The 26,841-nt window shown below is 39.4% G+C and overlaps 1 long non-coding RNA gene across 1 annotated transcript in view; it reads right to left on the minus strand.

The window, feature by feature from the left end:
- Positions 1–703: 703 nt before the first annotated feature.
- Positions 704–26,841, minus strand: part of LOC140600656 (uncharacterized) — a 39,213-nt gene continuing 13,075 nt past the window's right edge. Inside the window, exons 4-5 of the long non-coding RNA XR_012003829.1 lie at positions 3,567–3,631; positions 704–1,223 (exon numbers count right to left, since the gene is read on the minus strand). This is a non-coding gene — a long non-coding RNA (uncharacterized lncRNA). The remainder of the gene's footprint in view (positions 1,224–3,566; positions 3,632–26,841) is intronic.

Here is a 26,841-nt window from a genome sequence, read left to right on the forward strand (position 1 = left end):
ATTTGAGAATCATACCAAAAATTCTGAGCCAGTAATTTCTTTCTTTTATCCTTTCAACCCTTTCAAGAAACAGCAGTTCCCATGCTATATATAATATATCCTCAAACAGATACTCAGATGAAAGATACTTAATTCATTGTATTAAGATGGGCAAATTTCTGCTAGTAAAACTTGAGAAATATAACACCTACACAACACACAAAAGAAAAAACATCCTCTATGTTAATACATTTTTAAATCTCAATAAAAGAGTGATCTCGTATCACTAAAGTAGCTTCTACTGAACCAAAGTGGTTTCTTCAATTGCCACGTAGGTCCCTGACACCCTAGACTCATGGGTGAGCCCATCTATTAGAGGTGAGCCCATCTCTTACAAGATGGTGTATGAATGGGGCTGTGCTTCCCAGAATTATTTGAACCAACCAATACCCCTCCCATTTGTGCTTACTCATTTTCTAGCAATTGCTGACTATGGAAAGTTGAGTATCATGATGGGAGGGTAAAGGGTGGGAAGGACAAGAGTGCTTGAGCTACCTCAAAATCCACATTCATGGGTTACAGACTCTGGTTCTGAGACCAGAGACAGATAGTGAGGGTGGTACAAAGCATTTGCTTATCTATCTTCAGGGTGTGTGTGTTTGATGAAATGAAGTCTTTGTTTCTGCTTTGTTTTCAAAACTAATTTATTGTAATTTGCCTTGCAATTTGTAAAAATTCCTTCAAGATTCTGGCACTAATCTGCCTGCTAATTTGGATTTTCTGCTATTGTATATTTCTCTAAGTTTCCTTCTTGGGTCTTTTAAAACAAAGTTTGAGAGTCATAAACTGCTGTTCACTGCCATTTTGAACTGGAAGCTGAGGCCACTGGATTCTTCCACTGAGCTTATTCACCACTACTCATCAAAGCCAGTCATTTCTTGGGGCTCAGTGCTGACATCAGAGGCTGGTTGGGTCTGACAGAGTATGATTTCCCTCCAGCTTACCAGTTTCTCTTGATGATCTTGTCCAGAGCCCAACATTATATATTCCTTCTTATATCCGACTCCGTCATGTTTCCTGAGCTCAACTTATTGAATCATTGTTTTTATTCCTTTCCTAGCTATGTGTTACTAATTCTCCAAAGGGTATGGCTAATAACACAGTTAGAGCTGGAAATGTGTCCTCAAGCAAGAATGTCACAAGGGATCCTTTTGTGTCAATTGCAAAATAAATATATCTCCGGCCTGTGAAAGGAAAAAAAAAAAAATGTCAAGAGTTTTCCTTTATTTCCTAGAGAGACCAGAACCCCTGGGGGAAATGAGTCCGGTTCAAGCAGACATTTTTCATTAGGTAAAAATAATTAGCCAAAGTGCATCTTGTTTCTAAAAGCAAGGTTTGGCAGAGACGCCAAGTTTCTTAATAACACTCTGGATATAATCCAGAAGAAAGGAGGAAGCCTCTTTATCTTGGGGGCCTTTATTTCCCCAGCCTTTAGGGTGTGATCAGGCTGGTAAATATGTAAATGTAAGTATATGTCACTTCTCAGATTAGTTTTGAGCAAGAACAAAGTGCAGAGCAGTGCAAGTAAGGAAATTAGCAAAGAATTTGCAGCTTCCTGAAGTCTAAGGCATTTGGATTTCTGGTTAAAGGCTGCCTGGCCTGCCACCAATGCAAGGGGGAAGCTGCCTTGCTCCCTCTGCCTCCTTGCAGCCTTCCTTTGCTCTGCAGCAGGCAAGACAACTCAGCAGATAATTAGTAGCAGCCAGCAGGCCTCACGGGTGGTCCTCCAGACCCTGTGAGCATTTGGCAGCACCAATCAAGGCAGCGCTCCCGCTAAGGACAGGAGGCATCTGCCCTTGATCGCCCCAGTCTATTGTGGCCGTGCTGGCCCATCCTGCCACTCCTGCCCCAGGAAGCTGCTGCTCATAGACAGCACACACTTGTGATTATGCACTGCCCCCTTCCTGGCCCTCACCACTCTTTAGTTTTATCTTTTCCTGATTTCTAGAGAAAACTCTCTTTGCTGTACACAAGCTGTTCTCAGATGCCTTTGTACTGAAGCAGCATGGAAAAGCTTTGCAAACTGAAAAGCTGCTCCGCTGTAGGGATCAATGAACATTTCCTTACAACGTGCAGTGCTTTCTATTGTCCTGAGTTCTGTCTCAGTCTCCTTCTCTTCCCAGATCTTTCTGTTTCTAAGGTGCCAGGTCCAACAGGGCAAGTAATTACTCTTGCTTCTTGTTTAAAAGATGGGATCCCAGTATGTAGAGAGGAAATGCCATGTGGTATTGGGTAAAGCACACAAATTTTAGAAGCATCAAATTTGGACTTCAGACCTTGCCCTGCCACCCACCGACTGTGAGCTTGGTAAAATTACTGAACCTCAGTTCTCTATTTGTAAACCAGGACACAAATCCTTACAATGCAGAGCCACTGTGTTAGAGATAACGCATGCAAAGTGTCTAGTAACACCTGGCACTTAGTAGGTGCTTAATAAATAATTGCTATTATTATTATCACTAGCTGACTTGTATTAGGTTCCTTTTTTTGGTGAAAATTAATTGAGGTGTGAAAGTGCTTTTAGGGGCAGCCTGGGTGGCTCAGCGGTTTAGCGCCGCCTTCAGCCCAGGGCCTGATCCTGGAGACCTGGGATCAAGTCTCACGTTGGGCTCCCTGCATGGAGCCTGCTTCTCCCTCTGCCTGTGTCTCTGCCTCTCTCTCTCTCTCTCTCTGTCTCTCATGAATAAATAAATAAAATCTTTTTTTAAACGTGCTTTTAATAAATTGCTAGATAAATTCTAAAATATTTTCCTACTTTTCACATATAGAAAAGTAGCTTTTACACAGCTTTTACTCTCTCATGGCATTCTGTGTATAACTTTTCTAAATATAGTGGCAGATTTATCTAAATAATACATGTTACAGGAGGGTTGCACATTTTGGGAGTCATTTTCATTGTTCTATTACTAGTTATAGAATTCAAGTTTATTTACATGGTATTTTTGGTTGCAAGTGAAGGAAACTAAACATATATTATATAGAAAATTACATGTATAATAGGTATATAACTATGGATATTCAAATACATAGAGTATATATATAAAGAAAGATACAGAAGTAGCTCACAAAACCTTTAGAAAAGCTATGAAAACTAAGAACTGGAGCCTAGGGATCTAAAACTAGGTATTCAGCACTTGCTGGTATTGTCATTGTCCAGTTTTTATCTCTTCTCCATGTGTTGGGCACCACCGTCAGCAAACTACCATCAGCAGGTAAAGCTTATTTCTCTCCTTGTTTGCTTAGGTCATGTGACCACACTAGAACAAATCATTTCACAGGGCAATGGGGGCTCATGATTGGCCAGGCCTGGGGCAAGAGTGGCTGGACAGGATAAGCACAGCCACACTAGATAGGGGTGATCAAGGACAAATGTCTCTCTGGTCACTTTGTTAGCCAGCAGAGCAGAAGCTCTTAGTACAAAAGGAGGAAGGAAAATTTACTGGGCTGATAAGTATAACTACCATAGTTTATTACATTCCACCTTGTGGTTGCTGAGGGATTACATTATCCTCTATTCCAGTACTTACAATCAGTGTAGCATTCCTAGTGTAACTGTTCCATGTGAAATCATGTATGTATTCACCACCACCTCCTGAAAGGAAGATCACCCCAAATCATATCCAATCTAGCTTCAAGACCAGGACCCCTGGGTAATGGATATAATCTTGTTATGGCTTCTTTTAACCTGTCAATTTATAGCTAATTGATAAATTTAAGCATCCCCAACATGCTGAATAATCAGTAGTAGAAGAAAAGCAGGAAAACCACAACAGGAGCACCCATCTATAAAGGGGGAAGCTGAAAATGCATAAGATACCCCATCCTCATCCATAGCATGTCCTCTGCTTCTGTGACTGGTTGGCCAGTGTGGCTTCCTGGGTCTCCTCCTTGTGAGATTTCATATATCTGTTTCAGCTGCAGGACCATGGCTAAGAAGCGTGTAGGGATAAGTTCTCTTCAAGTTGCTGCTTTGGCAGTCCCCTTCCTGGTGATTTTGGAGCCTGGGAATTGTTTTAGGAGTTCAGTATCATAGGCTTTTTTCTAAACTAGATTTTCTTTGTTAGCTTAACTGCCCTAAAACCCTATTTAGCTGCCAGTCTTTTCAATTCCTGGAGAAATTTCTAGCCAGTAACCAAAGCAATATATTTAAAAATCATCTTTAACTCTAGGCTAACTTCATTCTCTTACAGTTTCCATCTCTTTGCAACAGGCCTAGCGGCTCTGCCCACTTGACCAAACTTCAGCCTCCACACTGCCATGGCACAGCCTAAAGGCAATAGGTCAGGCAGGGAGGCAGAGCCCTCTCTTCACCATCCCAATGTGTCACTGAGGAGTAGTTAATGGTGGGAAAATGATCACTTCTAATAGGTGTTACATGCACAGCAGGACATGTTTAGGGAGTTGGGGTTAAGTTCCCTTTTTTCTGTAGAGCAGAGAGATTCTAGTCTTATATCAGGTATCAGGAAGAAAAGGCACAAAGGAGCCCTATGTGGTGGGAAAAGGGCCAGGGAGCAGACTCTCCCCATTTGTGAGGACAATCCTTCACTCGGTTTCCATCATCACCCTGCTTCTACTCACACTGAGAATTCAACTCACCCTCATAGGTCCTGGATTACTGGTCACAGGAGAAAGATCAGCTGCATTTGGCTCTCTTTCTGCTTCTATTACATAGGTCAACTTGGACAAGAGCCTTTTCTTGAAGGATCTTCTTGATCCTTCAAGAGTAATAATTTAGTCAGTCGCTGTAGGACCAAAACTGAAAGAACTACAGCCTTTTGCCTCTTTCCAATCCCTTCGCTACCCTTCTCCCTTCCCCAGGGCATCCTAGAGGACACTACAACCAACAACTAAAGGGGCAGCAGGATTTCAGAGCTCAGGTCCACACCTGGCATCCGCCATGATTGGAGGGCCCTTGGGATTTACCCAGTTGTAAACTATATTTTGAGTATCACCCTTGCTGAGAACTACAAGAGGTAGCCAATATCCTTGAATAATCTGACATTTTCTGCTAAGTCCCCTGAAGTTCCATGTAAGGTATATGATCTCAATCCTAATAAACAGTTACTGTTTAACCATTTTTTTGTGTGTAATGCATTAAATGGGTCTGAGCCAGGACAGAATGAACTACAGTGCATGCTTCCTTCCAAGCATGAGTAAACCAAGTTTTATATTTAAGATAATATTTTAAGTTCTGTTATTTGAACACCTCACTTCAGGTTTGAAATTTTGTATTAATTAGTATTTTAAAATTTAAGTTACATAAGACAACTCTGTCCAACTTAGGCATAAAACAGTATTTATTGGAAATAAAATGACCAAGTTTTTAATAACATACAGAAAATCTGTATGCAGAAGAATGTTCACTTTCAAAATACTCACTGTGAAAAAATTCATATTTATTCCAACCATCTCAGACTTTATTTTTGGACTAACTTCGAATTGCCTTTAGAACCTACAGCTCATTCTTTTGAATATCTGAATTAAATCAAATTTTTGCCCTTTGAAAGTAGATTTGATTTTCTTAGAAAATCATTGAGATCACATCTAGTGAATGAGGTAACTTATCAAGGTAAGTAATACTGGTTTGGGTAATGATTTTTTTTTTTTTTTAGTTTTTTTTTTTTTTTTTTTGTGACAGAGATTGAAAAGTAAGGGTAAATTATTCTCTCCTTAATATTACCTAAGGTTCCTCCTCTCTTTACCTAGTGAATTTCTAGGCAGTAATTAGCTAATAATTGGCTGACAATCACCAACCACTAGCCCAAAAGAGAGAATGTGTGCCAAGGGAAAAGTAAATTTCAGAGTCAAAGTAAAATTCAGGCTCAAGGAGGTGCAGCAAACTGACCCAAGAGTTAGAGAAGGGAACCATCAAGGGAAATGACTGAGAACCATAATTCTGCCCAACAGACCAATTTAATCAGAAGATAGGGGAGCTGTAGAGAAAACCATCAACTCCTGGCAGTGTGTTCTTTCGAGAGAGCATGGTTATGGCAGAAAGGGCTTGGAGTAAAGTACACCTGAGTTCAAATCTGGACTTCTCCATATGACCTTAATCAAGTTACATAATTTTCCTGGAACCCAGTTGCGTAAGCCACAAGGTAGGGATTTTCACACCTACCAGTGGGTTGTTGTGAGACCTACATGCGAATCCTTATTTTAAAAACCTGGTGCAATCCTTAATAAATCATAAAGAAATAATAATACTATTGTCTCACCCTTAGTGCCAGAAATGAATGAGTGTTAATTTATTCTTAAATCTATCCCTGAGAAAAGACGAATGGAGGAAATGCTAATGCTACATACCAACGTAATAGCATAAGGAATCTCCAGATACGAAACCATTCCCAGAGTTAGAACGTAAAGACTGCTAACTCTGGGAAACGAACTAGGGGTGGTAGAAGGGGAGGAGGGCGGGGGGTGGGAGTGAATGGGTGACGGGCACTGGGGGTTATTCTGTATGTTAGTAAATTGAACACCAATAAAAAATAAATTAAAAAAAAAAAGAAACCATTCAAAAATAGATTCGGGAAGTTTAATATTCTATGCGATCCAAGGTCAATAAAAATGTATCAAAAAGTATGACAAGTGTGAGGAGATAAGAAATTGCTTCCTGGGTAAACATCTCAGCCTCCTTCCTCTGCTTTTACTGTCCCTGGCTCCCCACAACTGCATCTGATTTCCCTGCTGGCTGCTGCCTTCTTTCTGTCTGCCAGCTTCTGGGGTAGACAGGTCTACTCACAGGAGCCCAGCAGGGGCCTCTAGGCTCCCTCAGAGTGTTAAATCAGTGCTGATGTTAAGAGATGAAGCACAGTGTTCTGACCCCTGAGAGCTTTTGGTTTGTCAATGAATGTTCAGAGAAGTGTCTTTTCTTTTTTAATTCTATTTCCTATAGCAACTAATTTGCAAATGTATACCCTTTCTGAGTCTTCAAATATTTTGCTTCACTTGAATTTTTCCTTAGGGCCTTTGTTTGTAAATTTTATTACATTATTATTTTTTAGTCAACTAATACTTTAGAGAGGAGCTATCCAGGCCTGAGATCTATCCACAGAATTTTAAGAGGTTATCAATTTGGGAGTACCTAGCTACTGGGTGCTGCTAGCTCCCCTCTTCCAACTTGGACTTAGAGGCATATCTGACTGCTCCCGCCCCAAGTTCTTGGGCTTGGCCAGACATCTCCTGAAGGACTTGCTGAACTGAAATAAGCTTTTTCATCTGCTCTCTGAAGACAGAAAGGAGTCACCTCTAATCTGCAGCTCTCATGTTTATATTTGTGGTACCCCAGTCTTCACAGTTCCCAGGCTTTTTCTAGGGTGACCACATATCCCAGAACACAGTGTGGCCTGGCCAGTTCTCACTCACATCTGTGCCTTTTCTCAAAGTTGAGTCTGAATGGAAAGAGACACACTGCTGTGTGGTTGATACAGGGAGCAGCAGACCCAACCACTCAAAAGGAAGTTCCCATCACATGGTAGGTGTTGGGTTCCGTGGGTATCTGCCCATAGGGGCTAATGTTGGGGATGAGGTAGGGCAAGGTAGGTGCAGTCCAATATTGTGTTTCTCAATTTAATACCCACTGATAAGGCAGTCATTGGAAATTCCCCATTCATTGGAAATTCCCCAGACTGTTTTTCTTATCTTTATATTCAGTTGTCTTTGCTAGATATTTCCCTTGTTATATATCTCCTAGGGTATTAAAATAACATGGTGAGACAAGATGAAGAAAGCAGCATTGATCTACTACTATGCAATAAAGCAAGACTCGCATTTAAATTTTGTTTTCTTTGGTCTGGAGTGTCTCTATCATCATCTGCTAAATGTTTACATAAAGTTTATATAAATGTTTTTATAAAGTTCAGCCAATTGGTTATCCATTTTATCTTTTAGACCTCTCTGTTCAAAAACCTTTGAACTCATCAAATTTGTTGTTTAAAAAAAAAAAAAGCAAAAAAAAAAATTTGTTGTTTAACTAAAGGTGCATGGTATATTATACATATATTATCAATGTATAAATTATATATGTTATTCTATATTATATCATAATATGATATTATATGACATTATAATTATATATGTATACATGTGATGCATGTCCATTAGGCCCACCATTGCCTATTAGAATTATCGTTCCTTTGAAACCAGATGTGCACTTGTAGATGATATCAAGAATTTTTTTCCCATGGGCATTCTGCTGCCTTCCCTTGTTAACCTGCAAACCTCTGCCTGGGCATAAGACTTTACATCATGATAATTACAAACAGTCTCTGGCTCACCATAGAGCTTCTATTGCTAACATGACCCAGGCTTTAGATGTTCGAATATTTCTTAGAAATACATTTTGTTTATATACTAAGACATGGTTGAAGACAACAGGCTTTCATTATACAGAGGATGTTTTGCTATGGATAATTACAGAGCATAGGCAGATTGAAATGTTGATCAGCCAGGAGAATTTTATGATTGACTTATTATGATGCATTTTGGATAGATGGTTTTTGAAAACTTGCATCCATGACCTCATGATAAAATGGTTTCAGGCCTGTTATTATAAATTTGCTCAGTTCTGCTATCATCCTTGCTTGCCTGAAACCCACATAGTCCTTGCGTATGAGATAGTTTTCTCCTGGAATAGCTCTCTTAGATTTTATTATGTACCAGGTTATTCATCCGCTAAGCAAAAATGAGTCAAGCATCCCAGGATCTGTTAAGCACCTTCACGTTGGTCCATTCAAATCCACAGGCTTTCAGACATTAACCCATCCCCATACAGTCTTCGTGAAATAGCTCATCAAATGCCTGGCAACGGGATGAAGCCATCTGGTGAAGGGTGAATTGTAATTATAACCCATCCAAATCTGCCTTCTCATCAACAACAACACTATCATCTCCCTTACCCGTATAATCAGTCATGAAACCCTAGAGAAGAAAGATGAAAAATAAGCAGATCTGACCACTAGGGGAGTTTTGGTGTCTTGTTTTTTATTTTGTTTTTTCTTAGCTGGTGGAACCCAATCATACTCTCACACTCACCCCCGAGGTAAAAACACATTTACCTTATGGAAATTCCATCAGTCATTGAAGACCATTATCTCTTAGCATTCGCTTTCCCAGCTGCTGGGCACATGGAATATTCTGGGTTATCATTACACCTCTTCCTCAGCAGGAAGCCCCTGAAAGCTGACAATGAGGTGGTTCAACAGGAATTCAATAGAACAAGGTCTCTCGAGTGTATTTGGTGGGCCTCTAGGCATCCTCAGACCCCCAGAAAAGTGCTAGAGCTACAAAGTCATGCTGAGGAGTGAGTGACATATCAAGGCCAATTTTGGTAGAGTTCTAATCAGATGGCTTATGTTGCATTTCCTATAAAAACACTGCTCCAGTCATGTGGCAGTGGGCAGATGAACCAGTGATCTTGGTTGTGTGGTGAGACCTCCTGGTGCCTGAGTCTCACTCCTGAGGCTGTTTCCCCATTTGGTTTTACTGTGCAGCCAATATTGACTGCTCCGAGTGTTGTTAATAGGCCAGCCAGGGAAACATCATATGAGAGTTCATCAGATATGCAGAATCTCAGCCCTACTCCAGACCACTGACTCAGAACTTGCATTTTTAAAAAAGATTTATACATTTATTTGAGAGAGAGAGAGAGAGAGAGAGAACAGGGGGAGGGGCATAGAGAGAGCAAGAATCTCAAGTAGGTTCCCCACCAAGCGCAGAGTCAGACATGGGGCTCAATCTCACAATCCCAAGATCATGACCTGAGCCAAAACCAAGAGTTGGCTGCTCAACTGTCTGAGCTACCCAGGCACCCCAGAACTTGCATTTTCATAAGATCTCCAGAGACTTTGCATGCACATTGCTGTTTGAGAATCACATAGGTATAGCACTGCTTCCCAAAACAGGCTACTCTTCAGAATCACTGGGAAAGCCCAAACTAACAACATCAGCATCTCCAGAGGTGGAGCCTAGAAATCTTGATTTATAATAAGCTTTCTAGGTGCTTTGTATTCTGTCAACCTGGCACAAGCCTGTGAATAGAAGCATAGTCCAGTGGCTTCCAAATTCCTTTGATGGATGATAAGCATCACCTAGAGGAATAAACTCATTACAAAAAAAATTCAAACCCACTTCCCAGAGATTCTGTTTCATTTGGAGCTTGGGGTAGTACGTGAGAATCTGTATCCATTCCCCACGCATAGACAAACACAAGTAATTCTTGCAAGATTTGGAAAACATTAAGAGTGATTTCTAGCAATGGCTCTTAAATGTTAATGTGCAGCAGAATTATCTGGAGAGCCTGCTGAAAATATTGTTTCCTAGAACCCGTAAGAATAAATAATGACTACCCAAATGAGAATAGGCAAAGTCTATTTATTCAGAACTTGCTGTTACAAGGGAGTTGGCCACCATCACTGGATTTTGCAGGAACACAAAGGCAGGTATAGGGAGTGTAAAAGGTTCTGTGGAAAAGGGAAGGATTCTGGTGTGCTGTGATCAGAGGTTGTTGGCATGGGAAAGCGGGAGGAACTAACTGGAAGTGGGGCATCATATGTGATTGGTTAGGAGAACACATTTAGATTTCTCTGGTTTGTGCTAAATTAGGAGCAGGGACAAAAATTAGGGAAGCTGGCAGTTAATTGATCAGATCATGGCTGTTTGGGGCTGATTGTTGTGGAGGCTGTGGTTTGGCTTCATGGACTGGTTGCTGCAGAGGCTGTGGTCAGAATTCTATTTTTATATATGTACTCTGGCCATGGTCAGTTTGTTGGTTTGAGTCTCTAAGCACCCACACCAGAATTACTAAATAGAACAATGGCAAGGCTTGGACATTGATATATATTTAGATTTTATTTATTTATTCATGAGAAACAGAGAGAGAAAGAGAGGCAGAGACACAGGCAGAGGGAGAAGCAGGCTCCATGCAGGGAGCCCAATGTGGGACTCAATCCTGGGTCTTCAGGATCATGCCCTGGGCTGAAGGCGGTGCTAAACCACTGAGCCAGCCACCCAGGCTGCCCTGGACACTGATATTTTAATGAGCTCTACAGATTCCCAAATTTGTGAACCATCCATCTGGAGACATCCTCCACCCATCTGGAGACATTCAAAGATGTTAAGTAGCTTTTACCCTAACTCTGACCCACACACACTATTTGAAGCAAGAACTTCATAGTTGAAAGGGGCTCATTGGCAGCTTCTCACCATTTATACACCTAACTATAGCTCCATTATGGGTGGTTGGCATGATGTCTGAATTCTTAGGCTGTTAGGCGTTTTATCTGGGGATGGGACAGGGGAGAAAAATTAGAAAGAAGACATCAGGATGCCTTTCAATAGTTCCCATCTAAAGAACAGATATAGAGTTCTCCACCACATAATTATATCAGAATCTCCTAGACAGCTTCCATAATCAGACAAAGCTTCCAGAGGGGCATGTATCCCAGAATTGTCCATGTGGAAGGAAGCATACTTTGAAAAAGCCCCTTGATGATTCTGATACTCCTCTACACCCCTTTGTTGAGAATCACTGGTGCAAAGAATGTAATAATTTGGGGACTGCAAACTTCAGTGCCTACATGGGCCATGAAAGTAACATAAATTAGTGGGATGGCTGGATGTTGTAAGTTGTCTTCTTTTGACAAAGACCCAACTTGTTTGCTTCTTAAACATATGGATTTTTTTCACTTGTATAAATAAACATGGTCTGTCATTTATCTTGGGGGAAGAAAGTTTTCAGCCTGCCTTTCATTTTTTACTTTCAAGATACAGTATTTTCACTATTACTAAGAAACAGCTTGAGTGTGATGATGCTAAATGGCAAATGAAACTCACTGTCAAGAAAGGAGCTCTAAATGATAGACAGACTGGGGGTGGACAGCTGCTACTCAGTTCTAGGCAATTAGAGTCTGTGGGTAATGCAGACTATTGTTGTCTTACCTGATTTTATCCTATTCTGATTTTCCAAAATGCCCAGAACTGAGAGTGTTTATATGAAATCACCTGTTTATAGGAAATCACCTGATCTTTAAATGTTGGCTCAATGTTTTTTTTAACTGTGAAGATCAAAGAAATAAGCCCCGATGGGCTAGACAGAGTTTGCAACCTTGGCATTATAGCATTACTTGTAAACACAATGTTAGCACAGGATCCAGTTCTTGCCAGGAGCATCAGTATGTTCCCCAAACAAATACACGCTAAGAACAGGACCACATCAACCCCACTCAACCCCCATTTCCATTCATAGTTGATTATTTTCATAGTAGATTTCAACTTTGCTCAGTATGTCACCAGAAAACAAAGATGTCAACCAGATCCACTCATAGCCTCCTTTTCAATGATGAGCATAATCTCTCTTTCCTTTCCCTTTTGTCCTTTTTAATTCACAAATCCCAGTGGTTAGGTAATCTTTGTAGCAGAAAGTATGGGATTGGAAAGTGACTAGTCTCTTTTAAGCACTAACTGAGGTAGCTAAACTGTTTGTATTTTAATTTTAATTTAAAATGGATACAGAATCAGCAGTTACTAATTCTTTATTAAATTAAAGAAAAAAAAGATTTTACATTTCCAAAAGTTTTCAGTTCTATTTGGAATCACTGGACTCATATTTGGGTCAGGATTGGGGTTTTGTTGATTTGGGGAATCAGAAAGGAGGAGTGGAAAGTTCTTAAATATTTTAACAAAATCTTTCTACAAGGGATGTTTTTAGAAATTACTGAAGATTTCTAGTATTTTCAGAGTCAGAGTCAAGCAAAAGTGGGCTGTAAGACTTGGAAGGCTTACTGAGATTAATATTTTTTGGTGGAGCACTTGATTAAAATTGATATTTTGGTTAAAATGGTTGATTCACTTAAGCAATACTTTGACAGGTAATATCTTTTCTAAAAATCACTGAGGCAAATCTGAATAATGGTATTAATTAATTAAGATTCCCAAGTAGTGAAATATAAATTGGAATTTCTCTCCATCAGCCTTCATGAAAAGTCTTGGAAAAGCATTCTTAAACAGCATCTCTTCATTTTTTTTTTCTTTTCTATTTCTGTAACACAGGTATTTATGCTGCATGGAACCCAAGGCTGGACCACGAACTGAGACCAACAAAGCCAGAAGTCAGGTGAGCTACCATCCTGAAACTAAGTGGTACGTAACAAAAGGCTGATTACCTGCAAAGGTGGTAAATTGTATTAGCTAAATTCTCAACTGGTTTAATATGCTTCACCCAGGAGTTGCCTGGTTTGAAAAATGACATGTAGGAAATTTTTTATTCTAAAAATAAATATGGAGTATAAAATCTTTGTAAGTAGTAAATTAGTTTCTCATCTTCATTTTTTAAAAAATGAATAAATATCTGTACATTGGAAATAATTTGGTTTGTTTCCTCAAAGTTTAATTGGACATGGTTTTACATGACCCCTGGAGCCAATAATAGGCAAACTTTTAATACTCATGCCTGTTCATTACTAAGTACTAAAAAATGATGAGCCAATGAAGAAGAGGAGATGGCAATTTTTAGAATTAAGTGCTTATGACCATTGATTTAATTAAAGGCTTAAATTTTAATAGGTCTAAAAATGAAAAGACTATGTGTAAGAACGTTTAGAAACTGTGAGGGGGAAATGCTTATGAAACCGTAGGGCAGAGATCAAATAGATTAGAATAAAAATGGTAGGGAAGAGATCAAATAGATTAGCTAGTCTAAGCTAGCTCAGTCTAAGAATGAAGCCCCTAAAGAACAATTGAAACTGAGAAGAATCACCAAACATGGTAGGTCTAATCAAAAAGAGAACCAGATATGATTAGTCAACAAGCTATAATCAACACAGAAGAGCAAACAAAAAAGATTGCTGGAAGAGCAAGTGCTGATGTGAAATTTGAGAATGTTCTGTTAACGTGAAGTTCACACTTCAAAATCTGAAACAGATATGTTTTTCTTATTCAAAAGAAATCAGTTTTCTATTTGCCTAGCTTTTCCAATAATCAAGTCACAAAGAGACTTTTGAAGAAATTTGCTGAAACCTTTTAATTAGCTGTCCACTCTGTAGGGCTTTTTCAGGTATTCTCATTGGCTTCCTTAGGAGTTATAACTGAGAGGGATCCCTGGGTGGCTTGGCAGGTTTAGCACCTGCTTTTGGCCCAGGGTGTGATCCTGGAGTCCTGGGATCGAGTCCCACATTGGGCTCCCTGCATGGAGCCTCCTTCTCCCTTTGCCTGGGTTTCTGCATCTCTCATGAATAAAAAAATAAATAAAATCTTTAAAAAAAAAAAAAAAGGAGTTGTAACTGAGAAAAACAGGATGTTCCTTGAGTATATAGTGAAATTATATATTTATATAATAATATATATTATAATTTATATATAATAATAAATATATAATTTCACTGTATACTATAAATAATATATATTAAGAGTAATTTGTTGAAGTATTATCAGTAGCTAATAAGTTCAGTCATAATGGATTATGTTTCATCTGGGAGAGCTAATGCAAGCATATCTGTTTGAAGGGGTATCAAATTATTAGCCCACCTGGGGCACCCTATGCATTGTCTAACTGTGATCTGGGCTAATATGAGATAATAGAATATATATATTTATTTATATATTGGTTTCTGCCCTTAGTTCCTGGCACAAAGTTCTGAAAACCCTTGTAACTTCCTAAGTGATAAGAGCACTAGAAGCATCTTTTTTGCTAATGAAGTGACTGTGGGTGGGCTCCCAGATGGAACTGGTCACCAGAAAACCAAGCCATGATTAGAAGCTTGGAATTTTCAGCTCCAAGCTTATGCCCCATCTTCCTGACTAGAAAGAGGGGCTGGAAATAGTTAATAATAGATCAGGCCTACATGAGGAAGCTTTCATAATATCCCAATAGTATGGGGTTTTGAGAGCCTCCAGGTGGGAACACATCCTCATACAGGAGGGTGACACACCCCCAGCTCCCCAAGGATAGAGCTTGTGCACTTGAGACTCTCCCAGACCTCATCCTATGTATCTCTCCATTTAGCTGTTCATCTGGATCCTCTTTCAGATCCTTTAGTGAATTGGTAAATGTACATGTTTTCCTGAGTTCTGTGAGCAAATTTATTAGACCCAAGGAGAGGGGGTCATTGGAACCTCTGATTTGTAGTCAAATTGGACAGAAGTTGTGGGTAACACTGGGGGGAGGTGGTGGGCACCTATTATTTGTAACTGGCATCTGAAGTGGGTGCACTCCTGTGGGCCTGAGCCTATAACCCGTAGGATCTGATGCTGTCTCTGGATAGATGGTGTCGGTATTGAGTTAAACTGTACGTTGCCCAGCTGCTGTTGGGGAAAACCTTCCCACATCTGGTGTCAGAAATGCTGGGCATGTGCTAGTGTGTGAATTCTACTCGGTTTAAAAACCTTAGACCCCCCCCCCCAAAAAAGAAAAAAAAAAAAAAAAAGCTTAGACCCTATTCTCTGTGTGCCTTCTCCTCACTCCCGTGTGATTTGGTTCCTCCCACCTCTAGCAGACACTTAGACTCATTAACCTAATGGCCTACTTCCTGCTTCCTGAAGCATACTGTGGCAGGTAGATGGGAGGAACAGGAGGTGAAGAAAAAAAAATCTTTGAACACAAGTTTCTTTTGTGTCTCTGAGGAGCTCTATGACCCAAGAGACTGGAACATTTGTGAGACTAGGGTAAAGGGTTATTACTGATTTATTATTTACACTGATGTTTTCTTTATTTAATTAAGCTGTTTCCCCTTTTATTAAGTTGTATCAGTTGCCTGTAAGGATGGGATGGAAGCAGAGACTTACTGCAAAAGTCCATCAGAGATAGTTTCCCATGTCTCTGGGCTTGGGCAGGAGTTAAGTACAAACCCCTAAAATGTTAAGGCCCCGGGATATCTCTGACCAAAGGTCACAGACTTTTTGTCTGCCATCTTCAAACCCAGTCATAGGTTGCCTCATGCATTTTTGTTGTACTGCAAGCAAGTTTCTTTTTATTTTTATTTTTTTTATTTATGATAGTCACACACAGAGAGAGAGAGAGAGAGAGAGAGAGAGAGAGGCAGAGACACAGGCAGAGGGAGAAGCAGGCTCCAGGCACCGGGAGCCCGACGTGGAATTCGATCCCGGGTCTCCAGGATCGTGCCCTGGGCCAAAGGCAGGCGCTAAACCGCTGCGCCACCCAGGGATCCCCGTGCAAGCATGTTTCTAAGCATGTCTGTGTGCCCTTTTGAATTTTTGAGACCTCATTTTTAAAAAGTGCTGATCCATTGTTAGAGCCTTCTTTTAAAATTTTGGTTTTTCTTTCATATAGGAAATAACACTCAAGATAAAGCTGTTGTCTTCATTTTCCTGTAGCTTCCAGCTGTTTGGTATTTGTGCTACTTTATATGGAGGTTTGCAACCATTTTCAGTAGACTAATTTTTCAACCTCAAGAAGAGTCACTAATAGTAATAAAACTTTATGCTTAAATAGACTTTCCTCAGGAATTTGAAAATGGATTCCAAACTTGTGCTTTGATTCTTTGCTGTCAGATGGAACCAATTATTCCCTCTAGCCATGGAGAGAAGCAAATTTTCCTCTACTCCCCAAATACTTCTCTTTTAAGTTAGATTTGAAATTGCCAATTCTCCCAGCTGCTCTAACTTCTAGGCTGCTTTTCCACTGACACAGGAAAATACAAGTAGGAATCATATAAAAGGCAACCTAACTCCTTGTGTCCAATTTGTTCAGTACAAAGGATTAGCCCAAGACAAAATGGTTGTTCACTCTTGGATTTGGAGTCCTTTCCAATTACTACCTTCTGCTCTTGCCCTAGAAATCTACTACTTGATGATGTTCTTAGGCCACTCCTGTTTGGACTAAGGCTCCTGTCCAGACCTGCTTCCCCAGCCAGATACCCATTTTTTGCGCCCAGATCACCTTCTATCCTTTGTGGGAAGAAATGTATTCCTAAAAGAAAGTTATCTGATACGGTGATTATTTATAAAAAGTTGATGCCTGAAACCTCCCAACAGATTTCAATTTTAACAAAAATATGCTTACCTCAAAGGAGTTTAAGGCCAATTGAGGAAATACTCTTTTTAGTGAGGCAGGGGGACCCTTTAGGATACTTTCTAATAACCCTCATATAATCGTGAATGTATTCCACCTAAACCAATTCCTTGGTCAGTGCCCTATCATCCAGAGTGGATATAAAGCCTCCCTGTATATCCAAGGCTACCTTCAGAGGTTTCCTTCTCTAACCCTCTCCACCAACAACCCGGGACCACCTCTTCGGTCTGCAGGTGGTCCTGTCCCATGCTCACCAGCTCACACACTCACTCCCACTTCCTGAGCACCCACCTCGTGTTAGGATCATGTAAGACACTAGGAATGGAATATGATAATAGTTCTGTTCCCAAGGAGCTCACCATCTTGTGAATGAAGCAAATGTGCAGACAAACATTGCAATGTACTAAGTATTGTAGTAGAGCTTGGACAGGGCTTCATTCTGCCAGGAGAGGTCAGGGAATTCTTCCCTGAGGAACTTTTCACTGCCTGCTTCATCATGTTGGTTTACATGGGTATAATCTTCCCACATTCATTATAAACCATTCTTGTGTCCCTCATAGTTCCTAGTACAACACTTCATATGCACTAAGCGTCCAATAAGTGTTTTTCAATGTATTGAATAATCATACATAAACATTTCTTTGCCCAACTTTTCATTAACCACTTCGTGAGGACCAGTGATGAAGAGCGTCATCCAGTGGGCAGTCTAGCTATTACTTTCAACCCAACCTTTACTTGTTTAGTGCCTTGATATTGTCAACTCTCCAAATTGCCCCACATACCCTACCCACACTACCTATATACATTCGCAGACAATGTACATACATTTTTCTGACATGCTGGAATTTTGAACAATCTGAAAATGAGGCAATTGCATCTCAAGACTAAATACAACAAGCTCTTATCGGCTCATCTGTCCCCCTGGATTCCCCCAGGGGGTGGCTCTCCAGCATTTGTCATAAACAGAATGGAGGTCATTAAAGCCTGGCAAAACCCAACAACATATCTAATTATAGGATTGAAATCATAGAGCCAAGCAGTAACAACAGGGCATGCTGAGTTTAGTTACTTCTGAACACACTTTATTGCTTTGCTCTGGTACATCATTCCCCATACTTAAAAAGAAGTGAAGATTTGTAGCATCTCCAAAGGGGGAGTCAGTAGGACAACATCCTCAGGCAGAAATAAAGAGTTTTTAAATTTTTCTAAATGGACTTTTTAAATGCAGTTGAAATGGAAAGTGCAACCCTTCACAGCAGGCAAAACGAACCTTAAGGTCATCTGGAAAGTGTGTCTGATGACTTACATTTATCTCCTAAATATGTCCCCCCTAAGTTCTCACTAGCCATGAGAGAGTTGCCAATATTTCTTTAAATTGCAGGGGGAAACTAGGTAATTTGGTCAACAGAAAAGAAAATTAACAAAATCACAGTTGTGGTTTCTGTTTGTACATTGTTTCTGGAAAAAACTTACATAATATATATGTATACAGATGTGCATATGTATTACATATCTGTTTTTCTAAGCCTTTTTAAAGTAGTTCAGAAACGTATGTTTTGTTCTATGCCTTTTTTATTTTAAATATTTTTATTTATTTATTTTAGAGATAGAGCATGTGCATGAGTGGGTGGGGAGGAACAGAGGAAGAGAGAAACTCAAGCACACACCCCGCTGAGTGCAGGACCAATGTGGGGCTCTATCTCCGGATCCATGAGATCATGACCTGAGCCAAAATCACAAGTCCATTGCTTAACTGACTAAGCCACCCAGATGCCCATGTTATATGTCTTTTTAAAGTAGTATGAATATAATATACATATATTTATATATGTATGTATACATCTGTATATCTTGAATCTATGTTTTGCATTATACTTTTTAAAAGTGGTCCAGAATATGAAAACCTTACAATAATGTGTATGTTGCTATTATGCAATATAAAATAAGAAAGTTTAAACATATTTTCAAGACTTACTGATTGGCTTTTTTTATTAATAAAATAAGAACATGTCACTTAAAGTAATCATACTGATATAAAAATAAAAATGTATAATATTCTATATTTTGTATCATAATAATATTGGATGATCATCCCTATAGTGCACATAGATTATTGGTAAATTAAAATTTAAAAAAAAGTTTTTTAAATACATGAAACAAAAATAATTATTTTATTATTTTTTTAAGATTTTATTTATTTATTCATGAGAGACACAGAGAAAAACAGAGACATAGGCAAAAAGAGAAGCAGACTTCCTGTGGGGAGCTTTATTCAGAACTTGATTCCAGGGCCCCAGGATCACAACCTGAGCCAAAGGCAGACATTAAACTACTGAGCCACCCAGGTGCCCCAAAATAATTATTTTCAGAAAGATTTTTATTACCTTGTAAAGCAAATCATTTTATTAGTTGTCTTTTCAAAATGTTATTGGATAGTCTTGCCCTTTTATTCCTTCAGAAAAATCTAAGTATATATGTCCAATTCCTGAAATCTCCCTTTACAATTTTGAAAAATATTATAGGTATAAATTAATTTGGGGGACATTGCCAGCTTTATAAAATTGAATACTTTTTTAAAGATTTTATTTATTTATTCATGAGAGACACAGAGAGAGAGAGAGGCAGAGACACAGGCAGAGGGAGAGGGAGAAGCAGGCTCCATGCGGGGAGCCCGACATGGGACTCGATCCTGGGTCTCCATGATCAGGCCCTGGGCTGAAGGCAGCACTAAACCACTGAGCCACCAGGGCTGCCCAAATTAAATCTTTTTTATCTACTTTTCTGCTGTACTTTTAATTCAAAGACCTTTTGCATTTTTGTTTTTAATTTTATTCATATAGGGTCTAAACAATTCTGAGTATGTTGATCTCTCAGTATTGTGACTATTATATTTGAATTATTCTTTTATTTTAATAAACATTCTACTAGTATTATACTGCTAGCATCACTTAGGAGAAATATTAATCATAATGAATGAATCTTGCTACTCTTCACACTTCATTACTATATAAGATGACATGTGAGAAGCAGCTTGACCATAAGTTAGGGATTGCAGTTTGGAGAGTTTTCCCCAAGAGTTCTGATACAGAGTATTTATTTGAAACCACCATTTGACTGATTGTTTTTGTGTGTGTGTGTGTGTGTGTGTGTGTGTGTGCATTTTGCTCCTCTTTCCCTGTCACTTTATTACCCATTGTATTTTTTTACTCCTTGACATTCACATCTGCCTCCCATGCCTCTCTTTGGGTAGAAAATATTGCCCATATCTTCAAAGGCGTTCCTGGGAGACCTGAACAAAAGTTTATGTCTCTCAGCCTGTTTAAAATCAGATAACCCAGCCTCCCAAACACAGCTTCTCAGTTTGTGTAAATCTATCCATCCATTTTCAAGAGATATAATCATAAGCATATTATATTTATATAGTTTATTTAATCTATATTCATAAGCCAGATTTGTGATTTTCTTTTTCACAGCCTATAGATTTTGTTTTCAGATAATACTTGTTTCTTAATATAAACTGTATACATTGCTATCATTCTCTGAACTCTGAAATAATTCCCATAGTGTGGCTGATGTTAAGTTTTTGGAAGTTTGAAAAGATGCTTTAGTCACCTAAATGTGCTTTGATACCTGTTCCAAGTCTTCTCTGTCCATTCATTCAATTTATTGAATGCCTACTCTTTGCCAGAAACTGTATTAGGTATATTTGGATTTCTACTTACTATTGATTAAATTTGCAGTAAGTATTTTGTCCTGGAGACTCATCCAATTCATTGAGCTATTCAAATTAGTTGAATGGCATAATGAACTTTTATCATTTTTAGATCTCCTTTAATTTCAACTTTATAATTGTGTCCTCTCTTTCCTTTTTGATTAAACTTGCCATATTTGTGTCCTCTATTGCTTATATTTAAAGAATTTGTTCTAAATATCTCAATTCTGCTTTTCCCACTTTTAAGTATATTAGCTTCTGATCTCATTATTTAAATTTTTCTATCTTTAGATTTTTCTTTTTAAAATTTATTAATCTATATTAGTTCTTATCTTAATAATAAAATTATTAGTGAATTTATCTTTAATAACTGCTCTGGATGCCTCCCCATACATTTTTATATATACTATTTTATATATACTATTTTCATTTTTATATACACTGCTTTATATTTTATATATACTTTATAAAAAATCTGTAATTGTGAATATTATATTTTTGTTACAAACAATATATATTCAGTCATTTTTGCATTTCTCAAAAGAATCAGACACGTTTAAGCAAGCAAAAAACTCTTCTACAGAGCCTATATGTCTTCTGGCTTTGAATAATAACAGTGATCATAATAATTTCAATTGTTAAAAAGCTTAATGTTAAAAAGATTAAAATTAAGCTACAGATATTAATTAATGGAATATATCCAACCTAAATTTCATTACTAAGAACCTTATCCTCTTGTACTGACTTTTAGCTAATTGTGTACTCTACTGATGGGGTTCAGGGCATGCTACCCCAAAATACAGCAGATTGGCATATTGAATATTTTAAGCTGAAGGAGTTTGAGAAAACAGGAGAAGCAGGAAGATCACTCTGACCTTCTCTCTCACCTTACCTCTCCTGAAATAAATCATAAAACCCTCATGTAAAAGGTGCCCTGCCTCTACCAGGAAAAAAGGAGCATCCTTATCATTGAAGATAAGCAGCCACAAGAAGAATCCAAGCAGGTTTCTCCTGCACTTACCTCACACTGTTTGACCTATCCTATTTCTCTGTGACTGTTCACTCTTCATCAAACCCAGCATAAAAATACTCAGGTTTTATCACCTCTTTGGATCTTCAATTCCTTATGAAGGTTCCTGTGTCATGTAAAACTTATATTTTAAAAGCTGTATGCCTTTCTCCTGTTAATTGGTCTTTGTCCATTTAATTTTTAGACCCAGCCAGGGACCCTAATAGGGTTGAGGAAAATATTTTCCTCCCCTCCACAATGAAGGCAAAAAACTGGGCTTTGTTCATCTTTTTTATTCTCCAGGACTTGCATAGTTACAAGCTCAGCTCATAAGTTTAGTATATGTGCTGCTAAATTGAGCACTACAAGCTCATAAGTTTAAATAAGTTTTAATTCAACACAAAAAGCAGGCAATAGACAACATAGTTGTCAACTTCAGGAACCTGGGTAGCCTTTGGAAACATATCATATTAGAGCAGCCGCTGTTACAAGTGATAGAAACTCAACCTAAAATGATTTGAGAAAATAGAGAGATCTGGGGTAGAGTCTGTGGATTGAGTAGGTCCAGGCAAATGTGCCAGGATTACAATGATGTTATCAGGGCCCCTTTTTATTCCATCCTTTGTATCTACTTGCTTGCGTATTTGTCAGCTTTATTCTTAAGCCTCTGTCCACATGCTGGGAAAGATACCAATGGCAGCTGTAAGCATACATGACCTACCAGGTAGCAATCTCAGGAAAGAAATCAAGATTTATCTCCCAAGTAAAGCCACCAGAAGGGCTCAGTCAGCCTGTTTTGGACTTAGTTCCTGAGGCCAGGAGGGTGAAATGTTTAGAGATTTCAGGCCTGGGCCATGTACATTTCTTTCTTTTAAACTTTTGAATATCCTGTTATTTCAGTTAAGACATGCTTGCCTGACATTAATCCCCAACTCTGAGCTCCCTGAACAGTTCCCTGGTCCTGAATTTTCTACTTTTCTTTAGTCAAGGTGCTTCAGCTAGATCTCAGCTCCAATTACATGGCTTCTCTTTTTTTCTTTATGGTGGGGGGAGGGAGGGTTCCACTCCAGACCTTAGAGAAAGTTAGAAGCAAAAGATGGATCTAAATGCTGTTTGATAGGCCATTTTTAATCAGAGGAGAGCAATCTTCCCCTCTCAAAGGAGGACTCTTCACATCAGGTATTTGGCTTGAGAGGTGCTCACTGATTAATTACTTACATTTACATAACATTAATCTCCTTCCTAACAATTTAGCAAGCTTCCAACTGCTGCCCCCCATATCCGTCTGGCAAAACATCCTTGCTCATAAAAGGGCCAGAACTACTTTTCCAGTGCATGGATTCTGAAAACATACTTAAACAGAATCAAGGTCTTTTTTTTTTTTTTTTTTTTTTCAGAATCAAGGTCTTAAGCAAAGCAATAAATGATTATTTTATTTCTTCCGTGTATATTAGGAAGATATTTCAAAGAAATGCTTGAGCTTCACAATCTGTTTTGAGTTGTGTATATAGAAAATGTGTTTCCTTCTACCTAGAGCTCTCTTTCCTGATTTTTCCCCCCAGAATCCTAGTCATTTATCAAAGCTCTGTTCTAATAACACTACTTTTTGAAGACTTCCCAGGCCTCTTGGTCCATAGACATTTTTCATTCCACATTACCAGGTAGACCCACATGGGATTCATTCAACACACACTCACTGAACTCTTCCAATGCTAAACCTTGTGTAGATGCTAAGAACACGATGTGATTTAAAAATAGTTCCTTCTCCCACAGAGTCCCAAGGTCAGAAGTGTGTGCAAGGTATAGTGATGACACAAAGAAAGGAATTTAGTCAAGAGGAGATACTTGTGTTAGATCTTGAAGAATAACCACAAATTCACCACACCAGCAAAGAAGGTAATTGGCAGTACCGTTGTTAAGGTAGGGCTGGAGGACTCCTTGCCTGGTGCCCCATCCTTGCAGGGTTCTGATATGGCTCTTCCCCAGCTCTACTACCCAATGCCTCCCCCCCACCCCACTATCTAGACCAAGTTATAAGTAGCTAGTAGTTTGAATCTCCTGCCTAACATCATCAACTCCGCTTCCTCATCTGTGCTGCTTCTTCCCCAAGTCCAGCCTCTTGAAGGCAGAATGTACTGGCAGTGTGTGCACTCCTAGTTCCAGGTGTAGCCAGAGGTGATTCTGGGGAGTATGGCAATTTGGATGTGTAAACTAAGCTGTCCATACACATATACATGAAGCCCTTTGTTGTAGGAGTGAGGGAAGAAGTAGGGCAGGCTGAGGTCCAAGGCACAGGGATAGGAGTTGGCCTCTTTACACCGCTAGGGTCCAGGGTGGAAATCCAAAGAATCTGAAAATTCTGAAGTTGAGCCTGGCCTTCAGGTCAATAGGAAGATACATTTGTCAAGGTAGGACGGAATAATACATTTTATATCACGGTTTGTTGGCTTGATTTATAATCAATATGTACATGTGTGGTAGGTGTGCCTCCATTTATACTCTTGCAAGGGCTGCAGAAATGTTAGAGTAGTACTGGGAGTTGGAGAGGCTCAGAGGCTGTCCTGAGTAGAGAAGAAGACAGAAAAACGTAGAGGTAGGATTCAGAGAACACAAGCACAAACAGGTCAGTGTGATCTCAAGACGATGTGGAGAATAGTTAGTTGAGCATATATATCCCTCTCTCCCACCAGACTGTAAACTCTTTGAAGTGAAATCCTGTGGAACATTCATTCTTGTGCTTGGCACACCGTTTTGCACAGACTAAACTCTCAACTCGTGGTAGATGAATTTATGTTGAACAAATGAGGTAATATGTGTCACTCAGAGGGAAAGTGCAAATACACTTCTCACTGTTTACTCATCTTAAAGACAACTACAGATAAATGAATAGTAGTCTTTAACTATATTAACTGATGCTGTAAGTGGACCAGTTTCCATGCTATGTTCATCCCAAATAACTGATAATGAGAAGAAAAAGAAGAAAAACAAAATATGGCTAGCATAAAATAATTTTCTATCTACTTTTCTAAAAAAAAAAAAGAAAGAAAAGAAGAAGAAGAAGAGAGAAGAAAGAAGAAAGAAAGAAGAAAGAAAGAAAGAAAGAAAGAAGAAAGAAAGAAAGAAGAAAGAAAGAAAGAAAGAAAGAAAGAAAGAAAGAAAGAAAGAAAGAAAAAGGAAAAATGGGGCCTGTTGTATTAACCTAGACCAGGAGTGCAGAAATGCACTGAGCATTCTGAGGTGATATTTTGTCAATGACAGTTTGGCAGAACCAACCCTCAAGGTATCCATGAGGCTTGAGAGTGTTCACTCTTAAATGTACAATCTTTCCAGGGCTATTTAGAATGGATTGTGAGTGTAGGACTTGAACATTTTTAAAAGTATTTTTTTCCCACAGGTTCAAGTCAGTCAAAAAGAGTATGCCGGTGACCAGTCCCCCACAGGGCCTCACACAACCTTACCCATTGTAGGGAGTTAGCCATCTTATAAAACCCCTCATAGATGGACATACACCTTTGTTGTTGGAGTGTTTCTTTCTGCCAGCCAGTGGAGGGGCAGAGGAGAGAGAAGAGAGATAGAGGAGAGGGACAAAGGTAGGTAGTAAGGGAGCCCTAAGTGGAAGACACGCGTACAGATAAGAATCTCCCTGGAATGCACAGCTTACTATTTTCTTCATGGCCTTCTGGGCCCTCTCCTGTGCAAGTGGACCCTGACCTCACCACAGGGTGCGGTGCTCTCCTGGTGCTCAGCAGTCTCTTCTACTGTGGAGCCCTTCCACCTCCTTGCACACAACTAATCCCTCTCAGCTCTGCACCTTTGTACATGGGCTTCCCTCTACCTGGTCCTCTCCTTCTCCTGTCTTATTCTCCAGATGGCTTTAAGTCATACTCCTCAGTCCCATCTCAAGCCACAGAGGCTGCCCTCGACCCTCCAGTGCTGGGTGGCTCCCCCTCCATCTACTCCCATTTTTGCCTAGGTTTTCCCCACTGTGGCATTACTACATGATATTGTAAATATCTGCTTACTTACTTGTATCTTCTGCTTGACTGCAAGCTCTATGCAGGTAAGAAATGGTGTCCTCATAGCCTTGCTCATGACCTCCATAGATGTTTGTGCATCCATTTGTTGAATGAATGATTAAATGAATGAATACAACCTAGGTTGGCAGATAAGCTTCTGGTGGAGCCTAAACTTTCCATTCATTTCTCATGTGAAAACCAGGACTCTGCCACAGGTAGAGCCACATTTCAAACAGATGCAGGCAGAAGATGAAGTAGGCACAAGTCTATAAAAAGTGAGAGCCTACTGTGGCAACCATGGGCAGGAATGGAGGAATGCACTGAGCACCCCACAAAGGGTGACAATGCTACCAACCCAGTTGCACATATGAAGGGAAAAAAGGCATTCCATACCTACTGAGTATCTACTCTTTGATAAGCATTATGTCAATTATTTATATATGTGATCTCATTAAATCATCACAACAACTCCATTGAGGCATTAACTGATACTTCCATTTTACCCAAGAGGACACTGAGGCCCAAAGAGATTAAGCAATTTGCCTCAAGTCACACAGCAGTGGATTTTAGGTCTAGGATTTAAATCCAAGTCTGCCTCTTACTACTGTATCATTCTGCTTCTGGAGGCAGCGTGAGGTATCTCAAAAGCACCATGACTTCCAACACTTGGAAGCCCATTGGCATCTCCTGGCAGGAAATAATGAGGATCTGAACCAAAATACTGTGGACAGCTTTGGGGAGAGGAGACAGATGTAAGAGCTCTCTGTGAGGTAGGAACTAAATTAGTGAACCTAATACAATGTTTACTCATTTACCTATTCAACCAATATTCATTGAGCTTTGTTACCTGCCAGACACTGTGTTTAGTTGGCCCAGGAATGTAAATAAGAGTAAGACTTGGTTTCAGCACTTAGTGAACTCAGATTCTAAAAGAAGCAGTAGATGAAAACAAATCATGATGCTTCAAGCTCACTATGTACTTTGACTCTGTCTTTTAACATCTCTACCCATTTCTTCTTTTTTCCTTCCCTGATGTGTGGTTCAC

The sequence above is a fragment of the Canis lupus genome, chromosome 12, assembly GCF_048164855.1.
Source record: "Canis lupus baileyi chromosome 12, mCanLup2.hap1, whole genome shotgun sequence".
Taxonomy (NCBI): Eukaryota; Metazoa; Chordata; class Mammalia; order Carnivora; family Canidae; genus Canis; species Canis lupus.